Genomic DNA, 15570 nt, shown 5'->3' on the forward strand with positions numbered 1-15570 from the left:
CTCTTGTATCGCTGTACTATCTGTAAGCTGGATAAAAGCCTCAGAGGAATGATTGTCTGAGCAAGATTGAATCTGGAAGAGAGGCTCATGGATCCCAGGAATAAACTGGCTGTCAGAATGTAGTATTGACTTGAAGAAAGCAAGTCCTTGGAGGCACTATTGACTGTCATTACTGATGTAGTGGAGACTGCCTAAAGTGCCATTTCTTGAGAGTGGCATCATTTTTTGCTGCACTTCTTTCTTTTTTTGTCTCCTCTTCTCTTTCTTGCTTTTGAAGAGGGTGGGCAGAAAACCAATACTGGCACGTGTCATGAGTGAAATGAAAATACACGCTGAGCTGGAGCCTGCTCAGGGACTGGTTTCAAAGTGAAGGGCAGAGGGGGGATCCTGAAGGACTGGTTCCCCTCAGTGCATACTCAGGCTGGAACTGAAAATGTTTCCAGTCCTTGTTTGCAGAGAGCAAACTCTTCCCTGTATTCACCCAAAGGCAGCCTTCTCACAGCAGGAGCTATGAGGTTTTTTTCTTTCACCTGCCTTTATCAGGTTTTGTCCTCAAAGGCAGGGTCCCATTTAGGAGATACAGTGCCAGGTCACAGACAACGTGGGAGAAACCTGGCGCCTGTGATAGAAAGGGTAGAGGGAGGAGGGTGATGGATATCAGTATTATTTTTAAGACTTGGCAGAAATAGCCCTAGGGAAAGTGAATACAGCTGCTTCCCTCCGTTTGTCACTGTTGCTCCTTCCCTTGCTCTCTCGGTGCTGAGCCTAGAACAATAGGGGAGAGAGCTCGTGGCCCTTTGGGGATGTGGGCTCTTTCCAACCCTTACAATGAGGCTGGGCAGAGCAGCGCTAATTGAAACAATGCTGTCCCAGCCCAAGGAGTCATCTTGGTGTTTGGGATGGAAATTTCAAAGCCATTTGGTGGGCATGGACTTTTCTTTTTAGTTTTGTTTTGGTGGTTTTTTTCTTCCCTCTCCAAGGAAGCCCATCCACATTGCTTTGGTGGCGTGCAAAAGGGGAGCTTTAAGTTCTCTGGCTTTAGTAATGCATTTCCTGAATTTCAAAAAATCCCTCTCTGCAAAAGCTATTATTCTTGGTTGGCGTTGTGTTTTCATTTGTCTGTTTTCAGACAACTCAACAACTGCTTCAGAACATAATGAATTTGGGCTGTGCATTCCACAAAGCAGCATCCAAAAAGTCCTCAAGAGAAGCATGTGGACATTTATGGTAGCTGTACAGCAAAATTCCAGTTTCTCATGTACTAGCTTAATGGCACAGCCTGAGGATAAGGAAAGGAGAAATGTAACAGGCTTGTGCATGTTGGTGCTTTCCTTACGCAGCGTTTAACTTAATACTAAATAAATTCTGAAGTTCTTCACCACTTAATGTGGTGGCTTTGGGAACTGAGAACCCTATTAATAGCCTACTGACCTGTTCTTGTGCCCTCATCTAAAATTGGGGTAGGATGGCAATATCTAGTCAATGACAAGTAATGTGTGCACACAGATAATTATTCTTAGGGTATTAGATAAAAAGCTGTATTTGAGGAAAAAGGGACATTCCCATTCCCAAGGTAATGTGGGAGGGATGGGGAAGAGATGCTGCCCAGGCTGTTGGAGTTACTAGGTAGAGTGAGGATGAAAAGGCAAGAGAGAGATTGAGAAAGGGTGAGGTAACATCCCACCTCTTTCCAAGGGATCCTCACTCTGAACGGCATTGCTTTGAAGGGACTCTGCCCTGAGGAGGGTGTCTGGCGTTGCGGGGTGGCCCAGCTGGGTGTCTGGCTTTTCTCCCTTCAGGACACATTGGCTGGGATACTGAAGTGACTCAGTGTTTGGATGTCTGGACGTTGTTTCAGGCTGAGGATTTGTTGTGTTGTCCTTGACAGAGATGGTTTTGGATAGCCCTGTTGTCCAATTGTCTGGCTTAGACTGAGATGGAGGTAATCCTTGGTTCATTCGGGCAAGGAGGTGAAGGCAGCACTTTGAGGAGACTGTTAAAATTGCATTCTTGACTTGAGATGCTTTTTCCCTTCTTCCTAAAGGATGATGTTTCTTTAGAAGTGATTTTAGTGCTCGTCCTTGAAATCTCTCTTCCCTTTATTTCCCCATCTGGATGCAGTTAGGCTTTATATCCTCTTCCCCGTGATCCAGCATGCCTCTGTGGCCTTAACCCCCGGGGCTCTGCTCCAGGGCTCCCTCGGAAGCGCTGTCCTGTGTACAGTGTGCCTTCCTGGCTGCTGGAATGGGGCTTGGGAAACTGGGTCTCACCGACTGCAGCAATTGTCCCTTATCTTCAAGATACCTCTCAAGGTTTTAACTCAAAGCCTTGGAAATGGTCTGGGATCCAAGTTATCTGAAGAACTGACTCTGCTGCCGTGGCAGCTGAGATCAGCTGGAAAGCTTAGCTGGACAGGAAAAAAAAAAAATGAAGCAAAACTTTTTTGGTCCTAATTAGAAACACTGGGGAAAAATAATTGAGAAATACATGTTAAAGATTGAACCAGCTCTGCTCATGGCCTGTCTAGGAGCCGGGGAGATACTCAGTCAAAAGGCTGTTGGGTCTTAAATTCATTTGCTCCCTGGCAGGGGCTGTAGTGACTGGCCCGAGCTGCGTGTGGGTAGGAGGCAGAGCGGGCGGGTGGCTCTGTGGGAGAGGAAACCAGGGCACCTAAGTCGAAAGGAGTTTGCCAAGGTCAGCGGGTGGGTTAGTGGCAGAAGCGGGAGTTGAACTGAGTCGTCTGGAGTCCTTGCTTGGAGGGAGGCGGAATATCTCTCGGCTCCAAAGGAGTAAGAAAGCAGCCAGAGCACCTCATGGTGCCTCCGTCCTGGCGCTGGTGGCAGAGAGGCTGAGGCTTTGTGCCCAGCTGGGGCGGAGCTGCTGAGCGTGTTTTAACACCACCCTAATACAAGCCAGTTGATTGCTCAGAGAGGTTTGCCAGAACCCTAGCAATGACTGAAGGTAGGAGTGAAGGTAGTGACAGGGTTGTTTAAAACACCCCTGCTGTTGAATTCTGGAGAAGGCTGACAAAGGGGAATTGAGTGGAAGGTTGTGGGAATTAGATACCTGACTCCCCTTTGTGCTTTTGAAAAATCTCCATTCCGGATTCCTTTTTCCCCTGAAGGGGAAAGCTTTGTGCTCAGCTGTCTCATTATACTGCAGCAGACAGGGAGATCTAGTTAATTTAAGTCTCTTACTTCAGCTGAAACATATTTGCAGTCGGAATACCATTCCTGCTCACTGAGCAGAGTCCTGCAAGCCATAGGCTCTTGTGTGAGTGATCCAATTAAAATACAAAAAAAGAGAGATGAGGTGAGCAAAGCTCTCCCCACAGACTCTGGGAGGGATTTCCTGCATGAGGCCAACCTCGACCTTGAGCATTCCCAAGTCCCTTCTCTGGGATGCTGACCCAGTATTCATAAATCATTCCAAGCATGAAGTGATCTTTTTATTTAATAAAAAAAAAAGTAATTGGATTGACATAAATTAAAGCTGAGTTAACCTGTCTGGAATAATTGGATTGGTAATAATGGACAGCAGTGTGGATTGAAGTAGGTCACAGTTTAACCTGGAGGCCTGGAGAGACTTTTTTTTTTTTTCACCCCCCCTTTTTTCTTTTTTTTCCCCTCTGAGAGCACAAAGAAATGTAGAGAGAGGGAGGAGATTGCCAGTGTGTGCCATGTGTACGGTGCTGCTGATGGCTGGGGAGTCGCTTTAGAACTCCGGTTGCAAACTTGGATGTTCCTGGGAATCAAGTTCCTGGGTTCATTGCTGGGAAGCGATGGGCAACTGTGACAGAAGCTGTATTCTACATGACTGCAGTGATAAATCATTTCACAGGGATTAATCCTACATCCTTTCTGTACCGTCCTTACACAGCACTGATGAGAAAAAGGCTGGAGGAGCTGCTTTGGAATCAGGGCTTTCTGGTGGCAGTGAGATGTGTAAACACTGGGGTTTGGGGTTGCTCTCTTCTTTCATTACTGTATCTGTAAATGCCCCCCAGATATTCTGTGTGTTTAAGTTTGATTGGACTCTTTTACATCCTTGGGTAATAACAACAATGATAAATTATCCATAGTGTTGAATAAAATCAGGAGTTTTAATCTCAAAGTAGTTTAAAGCTAGCTTACATTGCTCTGCTTCTGACTCAAGACCTTCAACACTCTTTCTGTTGGTTAGAAATGGTGAGTACTGCTGAAATGCACCCAAAAGGAGTCAGTCCTCCAACCCCTTAAAAAATATCCCTGTCTTGGGAAGTAATTCTAGGATATTGCTCCAAAGTAGTTGCATGGTCATCTCCCAAGGACTTGATTGGAAGCTTTGCTGTGTTTGACACCATATCCTTCACTCCAGTGAAACCCAAATCCATCAAGGTACAGATGTTATGCTAAGCACATGAGAAATCTCATCCACATTGGGGTAAAAACATTTCCAAAGGAACCACTTCTTCTCTGTCTCCTCAGTAAAGGTCACCTATAGGTTTTCCTCAGAGTGGCAAGAGTCCAAGAGTACCGCTCAGGCAGCTGAAAAATGAGCTGTGAAGAAATCCTCTTGAGATGAAAACCTCCTCTGATCCTGAAGCAAGCAGGATATTGGGAGTATGTGCTAAGGAAAGGTCCGTGTCCCTGCAGTGTGCCCTGGGAAGGGCTGGGGCTGGAGAAGCGGGCACGCTGCAAAACCACGCTGGAGGTGTGGTGGTATGGAGCTGAGCAGGGACGAGGAGGCCGTGCGGAGAGGCCAGCCCTCCTCCTCGCTTCTCACCAGCACCGTTCCCGCCTTGTTTGCTGTATTCTGTAGAAAGTTGATGACGGTTATGTGGTCGCAATAGTTGCTTTGTTAGGTGAAGTTAACTGGACTGTCTTCTGTTCTTGTAGCCAAATCCTGCTGCCTTTTCAAAATTGCATAAGTAGTTCTGATCATCATATTAAAAACACTTGCTGCGAATAACTTATTTGGAACAGTGGTCTGTATAAAACACGTTCTCAATCATGCTTGGCAGGGAAAATAGTTTTTGAAGAATTACACTGCCAATCTAGAGATTTCTATCTGCTCTCTCTGGGCCAGACCCTGACACGGCTGGGTTCAATGATAAAAGTCCCTGGGTTTTTGGTGGGACACTTGGTACAAGCAACACTTGGCTGTGAGCTGGCAAGTGCACCCGTGGCAAGGCGCAGCCGGAGCGTGCGCTGCCTGCCCGTGCCGTGCCAGCGCTGGGCTTCCCTCGGCGGGGCCGGTCTCGCTCTGTGCCGGGGCTGAGTGGGGCAGCTCCTGGGGACAGGATCGTCAGCCCCAAAGGGGCCTGGTGCTGATGAAGGACTGTTCCCTTCCAGGGCAAGGGAGGGTGGAGGGGAAGGGAATGCTTCTGAGTCACCATCTGCTCGGGGGTAGTCCAGCTAGATGCTTTTCTTTGCCTACAGCTTATGATAAAGTCACAGCATGGACTTAAATAATTAGGAGATGCCTGGCTTCGGAGCAGAGAGTCAGTTCTTTCCCTGCTGACCTTGGCTGATTAGCAAATATTGGTAGCATTTGTGGAATCCTATCAAAGCAGCCCAGAGGTATTCATCTGCCTAAAAGCCTCCGGAGGATGTCTTCTCCCCCATGGGGGCACAGCCCATCCTTGCTCTTCAAAGCAGGCTTTTTGATTAGCTGACTGGAGATGCATGTTTAAGATCTTGCGGTTTTTGATGCACCTTTTTTTTTTTTCCTCCCCACCCCCTTTCAAAGAAGGGAGAAACTTAACATCACACTAGTCCCTTTGTGGCAGTTCGGAAGTTAAATTTACCAGGACCATTATCTTTAACAGCTGCTGCTGTCTGACAGATTGAGTTTATAGTCGGTCTTACAGGCACTAAACCCACTTTTATCCTTGTGGGTCCAATTTCAGAGCTATTCAATTTATTATCTCTAAGAGCTTAACAGCTGTTCTCCCCACTCCCTTGTACCCCCCTGCCCCTTACTCCCTCTTGCTCCCCAAAGCTCAAACCTAAGGGTCACCCCTTAATCCTGGAGGTAGAAGCAGCGACGTGCACGTGCTCTCCCAGCAACCGCTGGAGCTTTACTGTAGGCAGGCAGCCTCCACTGGTGGAGGAGTCCCCTGCTCCTACAGTGTGGTGGGTTTTTTTTTTTTGTTAAGCAACAGCACCATGCCAACGTTGGGTTGTCTTGGCCATGGCGATGGTCAGAAGAGATGTTCCTTCCTCTGTACGTCGGCAGAGAGGAAAGGAACTGCCATGAGGATTGCAGAAAGGCAAAGATGCAGCGTTGCTCTAACTGGACCACTGACAGCTTTATTTCTGTGCAAATAGAAGATGAAAAGAATGATGGAGTAAATTCGAAATGACACATTAAGATATGTTTCCCCTGTGAATCTTTTTTTTAATAGCTCTGAAGGGCACATCTAGCAACAGGGAGTTGCCAGCTTGCAAACTGCTCTGCTAGTTTTGACTGCTTCGAAGTCCTGTGTTTCCACCCCATAGCACTCTGGTCCCCCAGCCGATGTGCTCCGCTCTGTCCACAGCCTCAGGGTGGAAGTTCAGCTTTTTCCTCCCTGGGCTACTCTGATCTCTTTTGCTTCTGGGGGCACTTTTTCCCCATGCTGAGCAATGATGCTGTCTCTCCTAGTAGTTAGTAAGACCGGTAGCTTTTTCTACAGAGGCAGGTTCCCACCCCAGGTCCCCCACCTCTGCTTTGTATATGTGCTGACTCAGCTTGCGTGTACCATTCTTGTCCTGCTGCAGTGTTGATCAACCTCCTAGTCCATGCCTCAGTTCCCTCTCAAGTGGAGATGATAAGGCTTTGTCTCTACAGCTGCTGAGGCCACCATGTACCATTGCCGCACATAGTTAGCTGTCTTAATGGACCAAAGGGGAGCTCGTTCTTGCTGCAATTACTTCCTTCTCAGCGATGGCACGCATTTTCTCTACCACCTTTCTCATCTGCCCCATCCCCTCATTTTACTCATGGATCTGCAAAAAGCATTGATTTATTGTGTGAATAGACACCGTAACGATGAGATATATTGGGAAAAATCGCTAGAAATTAGTAGCAAGAATTCTAAGATGGATTTCACTTATTTCGCTGTAATGGTGGTACACGATCTATTATGCCTTGGCTTGGGCTAAGTTTCCCTGAAGTTAATGGGAGGCTTCCTGTTGACACATGTAGTCTTTGGATCAGACTTGTGGAGTTTTGGTACTTGTCAAGCGATAGCAAAATCTCAGCAAGTCTTGTGGCACAAAGGAGAGACTATTCAGACCTGTCACTGAGTGCCTGTTTTGTTCTTTTCATCTTCTCGGTTCTATTCAAGTTCTTATGCTGCTCTTGTTCCAGTGGTGCCTGAGTGCCCTCCAATGGTGCTAGTGCTCCCACAAAGAGATAATAACGATACCCGCCTGCTTCAGAGGGTCCCTTTCTGCTCTGCTTCATTTCCCTTCCACCTTGCAGACAGGCTGATTATACCCCGTGGCTATTCCTACTCTCTTGTCAGCTTCAAAAAGGAAAAAAGAAGTCATTAGAAACCAACGAAAATGTTAATTGTATCATAAATCTCTGAACAGAGCAGCTTTTCAGCAGTTTATTCTGATTTGGGTGTGTGGCACTGCAGCTAAATCTGCTTTTCTTTTTCCTCTAAGTCACTGAAAAGCTCAGAAAAGCTGGAGAAGGCAGCCTCGTTTGCCAAAGCTATAGGCAACATCAAACAAGGATGCAGAGTTTTAGCATTTAAATCTTAGGCCTAGTTTAGAAACAATATTGAAGCAAGTACTGAATAAATTCTGTGAAGGAAAAAAATGGTTTTCCTTTTTATTAGGCTAAAATAAGTATTTGCATGCTTTTTTTTTTTTTTTTGGTGTATGTTTCAAGAATGGCTTTACAAGCATATGGGACTGTGTGTACATCCAGCATAGTAGCCTCTCTTTAGAAGCGTTGGACTGACACAGCTCCCAAACAGAGGAAAGGCATCAGTACAAGTGTGGCTATGTGGCCATGGGAATTACTGATTGTGCCAAAGAAACTGCAGGATTGTATTTAAAAAAAAAAAAAGTCTGGAACCGTAGCAAGGAGCGCTGGACTCAGAAGAAAGGCTCAGAGCAGAGGAGCGCTGCCAGCTCCCCTTGCAAAGGCTACCGGAGCAGGTCATGGAGACTTGGATCAATGGTGTAAGAGGTGTAACCGGGCTATACGGAAGGGAAACTACTGAAGGGATTTCAAACTGATAAAATGGGGAAATACGATCTACATGAGCTCAAGGAGTGTTGTTCGCTCTTAGCAATGGGATTATGGAAGCAGAGGATGCCTTTCCTTCAGGCCAGTGTCCTCCAGGAGCTCCCACCCATGCCGAGACTTTCCTCCACTCTGTCCCAGCAGCAGCTCGGGTCCAGCTGCGGTGGGGAGCCCCGCACCCAGCCTGAGCTGCACAAACCGAAGGAGACTACCTGCTGATCTCCAACTTCAGCACAAACTTGGCAGAGCCGGGAGGGACCTCAGGTCTCGGGAGTGGCTTGCGCCCTTGCAGGCAGGTGGGTGGCAGCAGGAGGACGGGGGCTGCGAGCTCTGTGGAGGGGCACGGCCGCTGCTTTGCCTTCCCCATCACAGGGAGCCTGATGCCTTCAAGGCCAGAGTCATCTTCTTCCCTCCTTGAAGTCAGCTGTTCTCCATTATGCATAGGGGTCTGTGGATGCACGTCGTGCTTTGGTCCTCTTTGCTTTTCTCCCTATTTCAATCCAGTTTCAGACTGCTGCCAGCCCCTGGTAGAGGGGAGGGAGGGAAGAGGAGGGTTGATCCAATCCTTTTATCTTGCCCTTTGTCTAATTAAAACCACAACAAATGGCACAGTTTAGGTTTAAATGTAATTGTGTTTAATGAAACATTAAGGGCAATTAAAGGAGTTACCGTGGCAGCCTCTCTATACCCTCCAGGGTTATAATGGTCTGATGAAATGCTCTTACTGGCTCTCTTGGCAGGGGGCTGTTAATTGCATTAGAAACTGATAGTGGTTTTCTTTTAATACTGAAGTTTCTCTGGTTATCCATCTCAAGGCACTCGCGTGTGATCAGTCGCTGGAAGGTGGGAGCAGTGCGTGGGCACGCTGGCCACCCAGGAGGGTGGATGGGGCGGTGGGAGGCTGCCGAGGTGGCCCCTCGCCTTGGCAGAGCCCCTGAGCTTTGGTCCGGACAGCCACCGGGGTGCGGGCACCCCGTGAAGCCCGGAGGTCTGAGTGCCCTTCCTGGCCTAATTAGTATTATCCTGGCTTTATTATTCTTGGGAGGCAATGCCTTATGGTTTTTTTCCCTGGGAAAGGTTGTCTTGTTACAGTTAAGTAAGTTTGAGAGTTGTCAGCAAAAGGAATGCTTATTGTGTAAACCTAATGATTCATGCTTGTAAATATTGTGTATTTACTATCAATCTCAGACTTTTCAAAGAAACTCTCAGCACCTAGAGGTCATTGCTGGAGATTTCGCATTAAAAAAAAAATTTGGCACCTTCCTCTTTAAAACGCAGCCTGAATTTAAAGCCAGTTCTTAACATTTTAGGACTTTGACTCATGCCTGGCTCGTACTGTTTTTAAAAGTACAGGTGGGAGTTGGCAAGAGTGAGATAAGCGGAGGCATGGAGGGAGGGCGAGGGTGCTGATGCAGACGGGGTCAGGCTTGCCCCGCCGCCATCCCCAAAGGTAACACAGGGGAACCAGGAGCGGAGCCGGGAACAGGATGCCCAGCTCTAATCGCTTTCCTGCATCTTGAAGAAATAAGCACTGCCAGAGCAGCAAAATAAATACCAGTTTTAAAAACTGGTGGTGTAAGTAGACAGCAAATACTCTCCTTGCAGAAGCAGCTTGAAGCGGGGCAGACTGGGCTTTTTCTTTGTCTCTGTTGCCTCTCTAGGTAGAAACCGTGGCTTGAAAACAAGGTTAACTGCTGCCTCCTGAGCGTGGTGCCAGCTTGACAGCAGCTTTGTGGTGGCAAGGCTGCCTTCACATCCCTGACAGGATGACTGCTCTGTAAATCTTAGTAAAAGATGTCACAGCAACGCTTGTCCCCCAGAGACTGGGAGGGGAAGGGAATGATATATGAGCGAAACCTGTCTCTAGAGTTCTGCCATCTATTTCTCAAGTCTTAAGAAAATGCTGCCACTTGTGCTGCCTCCATTTATCTCCAGTAAATATGGAGAGAAACCTTTAAAATAAGAGGCCTTTAATTTTTTTTTTTTTCCTGGCAGAGGTTATTTTTAACACCAAAGACTTTTTCTTTCCTCATCAGCACATTTTCCAGTTGCTTTCACAAATAAATAACTTAATGCACCTCCTCGTCTCCACCTGCTTCCTGCCCTGTTCAGCAAGCGTTTCCTGAGGCTGCGGGGAGGCTCCCATTCATCTTGACCTCCAAAAGCCCCTCGCGATGCTCCGGCCTTGCCGCAGCCGTGCGGGGTAACAGATGGACTCTTATCTCCATCTTGCAGCCGAGGAGCCAAAGCCTGTGGAGATCTGGGACTTATTCACACTCGCTCAGGAAACCTGTGGTTGAACAGGAGCTAAATCCTGTTCACTTTTTTGGCGGAGGGTAGGGAATTGTGAATTTGACCTAATAACTATATTTTTGGGTTATCGCTTCCCTTACCAACCATTGTGGGCTGACTTGCTCCGAAGGTTTGCTTTACTGGGGTGTGTTTGTGCGGCCGGTGGTACCTTAGGTGACAGGCACCTGTGGCTTGTGATGGTGCGTAGGTGCTACACAGCTCTTGGCGAGCTGAATGTGCCATGGTGATGAACTCTCAGGGGTACTGAGGCCAGTGGTTACCAAGCTCATCATCAACTTGCCCTGGTGATGGGATGTGATGGAAGGACCACGGCATCCTTCCTCTTTCCTGGTGTTGAGATGAGCAAGGAGGTATATTAGGGGCTGTCAATGTTTTCCATTAAAAAGGATTTTTCCCCCAAACCAGAAGTATTCTGAAAGTGTGGCTACCCGAGATTTGTTATTTCTTTTCCAAACTTTGTGGCTGCTAGGTGCCCAGACTTAGTATCACCTGTTCCTGCTTGTCCCTAGCAGCAAGAAACCAAGGAAAACACAAGTATTAACCTGAGCCCTCGCCCTTGGGGTGCTGTTTGCTAGGTCTGCCCATGCCATAAGAGGTGTTTTGAAGAGCAGTATGAAGAGTTTTTGCCTCCCTCTGCCCCATCCCTTTGTGCTTGAAGAGGTCTGTGGCAGCAGGAAACTTTCTCTAAGGAGAACTGACCTTGCTCTTTGCTTCACAGGGATTGAGGGCCTCTCCTTGATCTGGGATGTGACCTCTCTTGCTCCTAGGGAAGCTGCAGGGACTGCTGTGTTTTACTGTGATGATTATTTTTTTTTTCTTCCCCCTTTATTGGAGCCAGAAGGCTGTTCCACAAATCCCTCACACTTTGCCTGTGCTCCGAGATCCCTCAGTCCACCTTTCCTAGCTTCTCCTTGGACCATTGCTGTCCTTATGGTACTGGCCTGCAGAACAGTGGGCATGTAAAAAGGGGATGGGGAGGACAAAAGAGATCACCCCGCACGTTGGGTATGCTGAGCCCCATCCTCGCAACTGCCCCTGACTCTGGCAATACGCTGTTTCTTCTATGTGTTTCCGCAGTGGTGCTGCGGGAACAGGGACAGGGCATTCACACTGCTTAAGTAAAACATACTGATTTAAGTTTTATTTAATTTAAACAATAAAATGGCCATTAAACAAGTTATGCATTGACCACCTTACCATGCCCTCTAGCGCTATCCTGATTAAGTGTCTTTATTACTTGGCTCAGTTGGCCTTTTTTAAATGACAACGAAACACTTGATAGCATGAGTGCAAACTCCTTCCCTCTTGGCAATTATCTCCCTTCCTACTGAGTTTTGCAGGGGGAAGGAGAGAGGGGGAAGGAGAAGGAAGAGCGGGTTGGCCAGGGGAGAAATCTAGCGGCACCTGATCCGTTTATCACACAGATATGCCATAGTGGAGGCTTAATGGAGATTTAAATAATTCAGAGCACTCAGCCCCGCTAAAGCTGTATAATGAGCCTTCTGCACTGCGAGCCACTGCTCGGCTGAGCGTATGAGCACGGAGGTCGTGTGGTTTTTTCATGCATAATTAAAGGGATAAAAGGGGATTTAGAGCAACAGTGTTACAATGAAGCATGCGGACAAAGGCTTCGCTTGTATTTAACTTGGAAATGCCAAACTGTTTTTGACTTGCAGAATAAGCTTCCCTTTTTCCTTTTATTTTTTTTAAAATACTTTTTTCCTATTCCTTGCTGACCTGTCCCTGCTCCCCTCTGTCCCATGATTATGGGGCTGTCTCTGAAGAGGATTCACAGTGATTCTTGTGTCGTGCTGGGACAGCAGCTCTCAGCCCTGGTCTGTGCAGGTTCAAGGTCTTTGCTGGAACAAGCAAGCATGAGCTGAGAAGCCTTTCCCAACATGTTTGATGTCCCCTTTGTTTCTGCCAAGGAGAATGGCTCCAGATGAAGAGCATGAAAAGGAAGGTGGGAAGAATAGAGGGGATCACTTTAATGTTTATGATTTACTATTTTCTACTGTGTTGTTTACAAAATCTGGGGCAAAGTGTTCTGCCTGGATGGATGGGTCTGAGGCAACTTGTTCATTCCTGTTTCTTTCTCTCTCTGTTTTTTTTTGTCTTGCTCCTTTCTGCCCCCCTGCCCTGGTCTTTGCCAGGAGCCACCAACCTTCACAGCCCCCCGGGGCCGTGGCAGGGAGGAGCGCTTGCTGCTCCCTGTGTGCCATGGGGACTTGGGTGCCTGCCTGCTGCACAGCACCAGGGCCAGGAACAGGGTTTCTCACGCTGCCCTTCAGCAGTTTGCTGTATCTGATCAGCCCCTCGGCCCATGCTGTTGACAGAAGGAGAAAATGGCTCTGCATTATCCTCCTCCTGGGAAATGGAAGAGCATATTTTTGTGCTGAAAGCTGTTCTCAACCACATTTCAAAAACTGTGCAGGTTTAGGGTGGTGGTGGTGATAAGTAACATATCTTTCATTAACCCCTCATCACAGGCTTAATCTGCTGTGGGAGAGCTTTCTCAAAGCAAACAGGTTTGACCTGCCTGTGTTACTGCCTCTCGCTGTTAAACCTCTTGTTTCATCGCAGCTTTTCCAAGCATGGGTGAATCCCCCTGAACTGGAGGCAAACTGGAGAGAGCTTCAGTGGTCTAGAGGTTCCTGAGAAGGTGGGGAAGGGCAAGCATTTGCAAGGGATAAACCCACCTGCAACAGGACTTGTGCCAAAAACCATGCTGTGGCGTGGCTGTGGTCTGCCACATACAAAGATGTTGCCCCAGATGACCGAGGAAGGTGAGCTCCAGTTTGGCATGGCTGCACAAAGAAGTCACTTGGGTTTTTGTTATGAGTGCAGGTTAAAGAGATGGGGACATTCAGCCTAGCAACGCAAAGGTTGAGAGGGGTCACTGCTGCTCCTTGAACGTATGATGAAGGATAAATGTCCATGGGGGAGAACCATTCTTGCAGGTTAAGATCAAGACAAACATGGAGTGGTGAGGGTGCCCAGTGAGAGTGGTGGGTTCTAGAAACCAAACTGGTTTTAAGGTGATATGTGATAACTTGAAGAAAGGGATAACATGATGTGTCTGTCTGCAGGGTAGATGGATCACTAAATCAGGAGGTCCTTTCTGGCCTTTAATCCTTAATAACCCCTTTGCCCAGGGCTGCAGGAAGGTGCTGCAGCTCATGGCTGACTCCCTGCATGAGCGTGTTCGTGTCCCTCCGTGCTCTCCTGCCCTCGCCGCCTTCTCTGGGTAGAGCTCCAGAGCTGTGCGTCAGTGTGATGTACAGCTAGGAGTACAAGCCAGGCTCCTGCCACCCTTCATCCCTGGAATGAATTCATTATTTTTCTTTAGATAAACAAAACAAGAAGGAATCTGTGGCCACTATATTCACTGTAATGGCATGTGTCCATCAGTTGTTTGTTGCTGGGCGGGAGGCGCTGAGACGTCCTGCGCGGTCACCGTAATGGAAACATCCATCTTGTCTCCCTCAATGCGTGCTCTCCATTTAGGAATTTCGAAAACACTTCTGTCAAATATCACTCTCTGCACAATCCTGTTAGTAGGGCTGATGAATGGAGTCTCAAATTAAGACCGATCCCTCTGATAACCACAGTGGTGTAGGAGAGTCATCTGCTCAGTCAGAGCTATTTATTATATTTGATTAGCTGGGATGGCAATCTTCACAACCCACTGTAAATTCTATTAGGGGCGCTCTGAGGCCCAGAAATGCAAATTAGCCTTCCCCAAACACATACGCATATATATAGCCGCTCTTAGCAAATGGGTAACTTCCTCACGTTCATTTCAATGTTGTTTCAAGAGAGATGTTGATGCCTTCCCTTTGCAAGGACGGGAGGGAGAGGAACGAGGGGAACACTGTTGGGTGGCCAGACAGCCCCACGTTCCCTCTCTGCTCTTCATTGTGAGACCCTGCACGGCAGCAGCTCCAGCGGGTACGTTTTGTGAGCACTGGGCTCTCTACCTCCCAGCTCCCATTAGCCCGTATCCTATGGGCATTCCCATCCAAATGGGTGCTCAGGAGCAGAAGTCTCCTATAATGCTAGAGAAACCTCACGGGAGACTTGCCTATGGTGAAGCTCTAAAGATGGGGCAGGCTCTTCCCTCTATTTTTCTCTCCTCCTTTATCATTTGATTCAGACAGGCCCCTGCCACCTCCAGCTGGCTACGTGAAGCGAAGTCAGGTTGGAAGTTCAGGGCTAGCTCTCCCTCTGGCACTGCGATGGCAAAAGGAGCAGCATAATTTCAGCAGTAGCTGCGTGAATGGATTGCTGTACGGCTCCATTAATAATTATTGATCAGGTGCTCTGAGACCTGTGCGTAAAAGGCATGTTTTAATCACACTGTTCTTCTGAATGATGTTAGTACGGGTGTCGGAGGTAGCTTTGACTCCAGTGGAGTTAGCATGAGCTGCATGCTTTCAGGGAAGGAAGAGGTCTGTCCCACAGGCTGCTCAGTGAATCGTGCATCCAGAAGTTTCATTTATTTGCGGTGATTAATCCTGCCGAGAAATGAAGAGGTTTACTAAGGGCAAACAAAGCAAAGATTATTTGGGAGCTAACAAGCAGCACTGTTGGTGGTTTGCTTTCTTCTCCTGGTCATATTTTATTTTAAGAACCATTTTCATAGCGGCTCATTAATTTCTACATTATGTAGTCATTTACTAATACATGCTATCTAATAGCGTACTATCCATTGATCTGTGGGTTAGGTTCATCACAACTGATTATTCTGCAATTAATAGGTTTTCAATAAACCTTTTTTAAAGGGTTAATAAACCTCTTAAACATTGGTAACATTGACATAAAATCTGAGCCTTATCTTTTTCCCCACCTTTAGTTCTTGTACCTGTTCAGTAAGATTCTTACAGCATCTGTGTCCCTTTGATGTGCTTCCCATTGTATGTGTTTCCCTAGGATTTTTATGGAGGCAAGCTGCTGCAATGATGCATGGCTAAAAGAAAACCCTTATAGAGCTGGAGGTACCTGGCAATGTATTTGAATCTTCTTAAGCAG

The sequence above is a fragment of the Platalea leucorodia genome (assembly GCF_965183815.1).
Source record: "Platalea leucorodia genome assembly, chromosome: 12".
Taxonomy (NCBI): Eukaryota; Metazoa; Chordata; class Aves; order Pelecaniformes; family Threskiornithidae; genus Platalea; species Platalea leucorodia.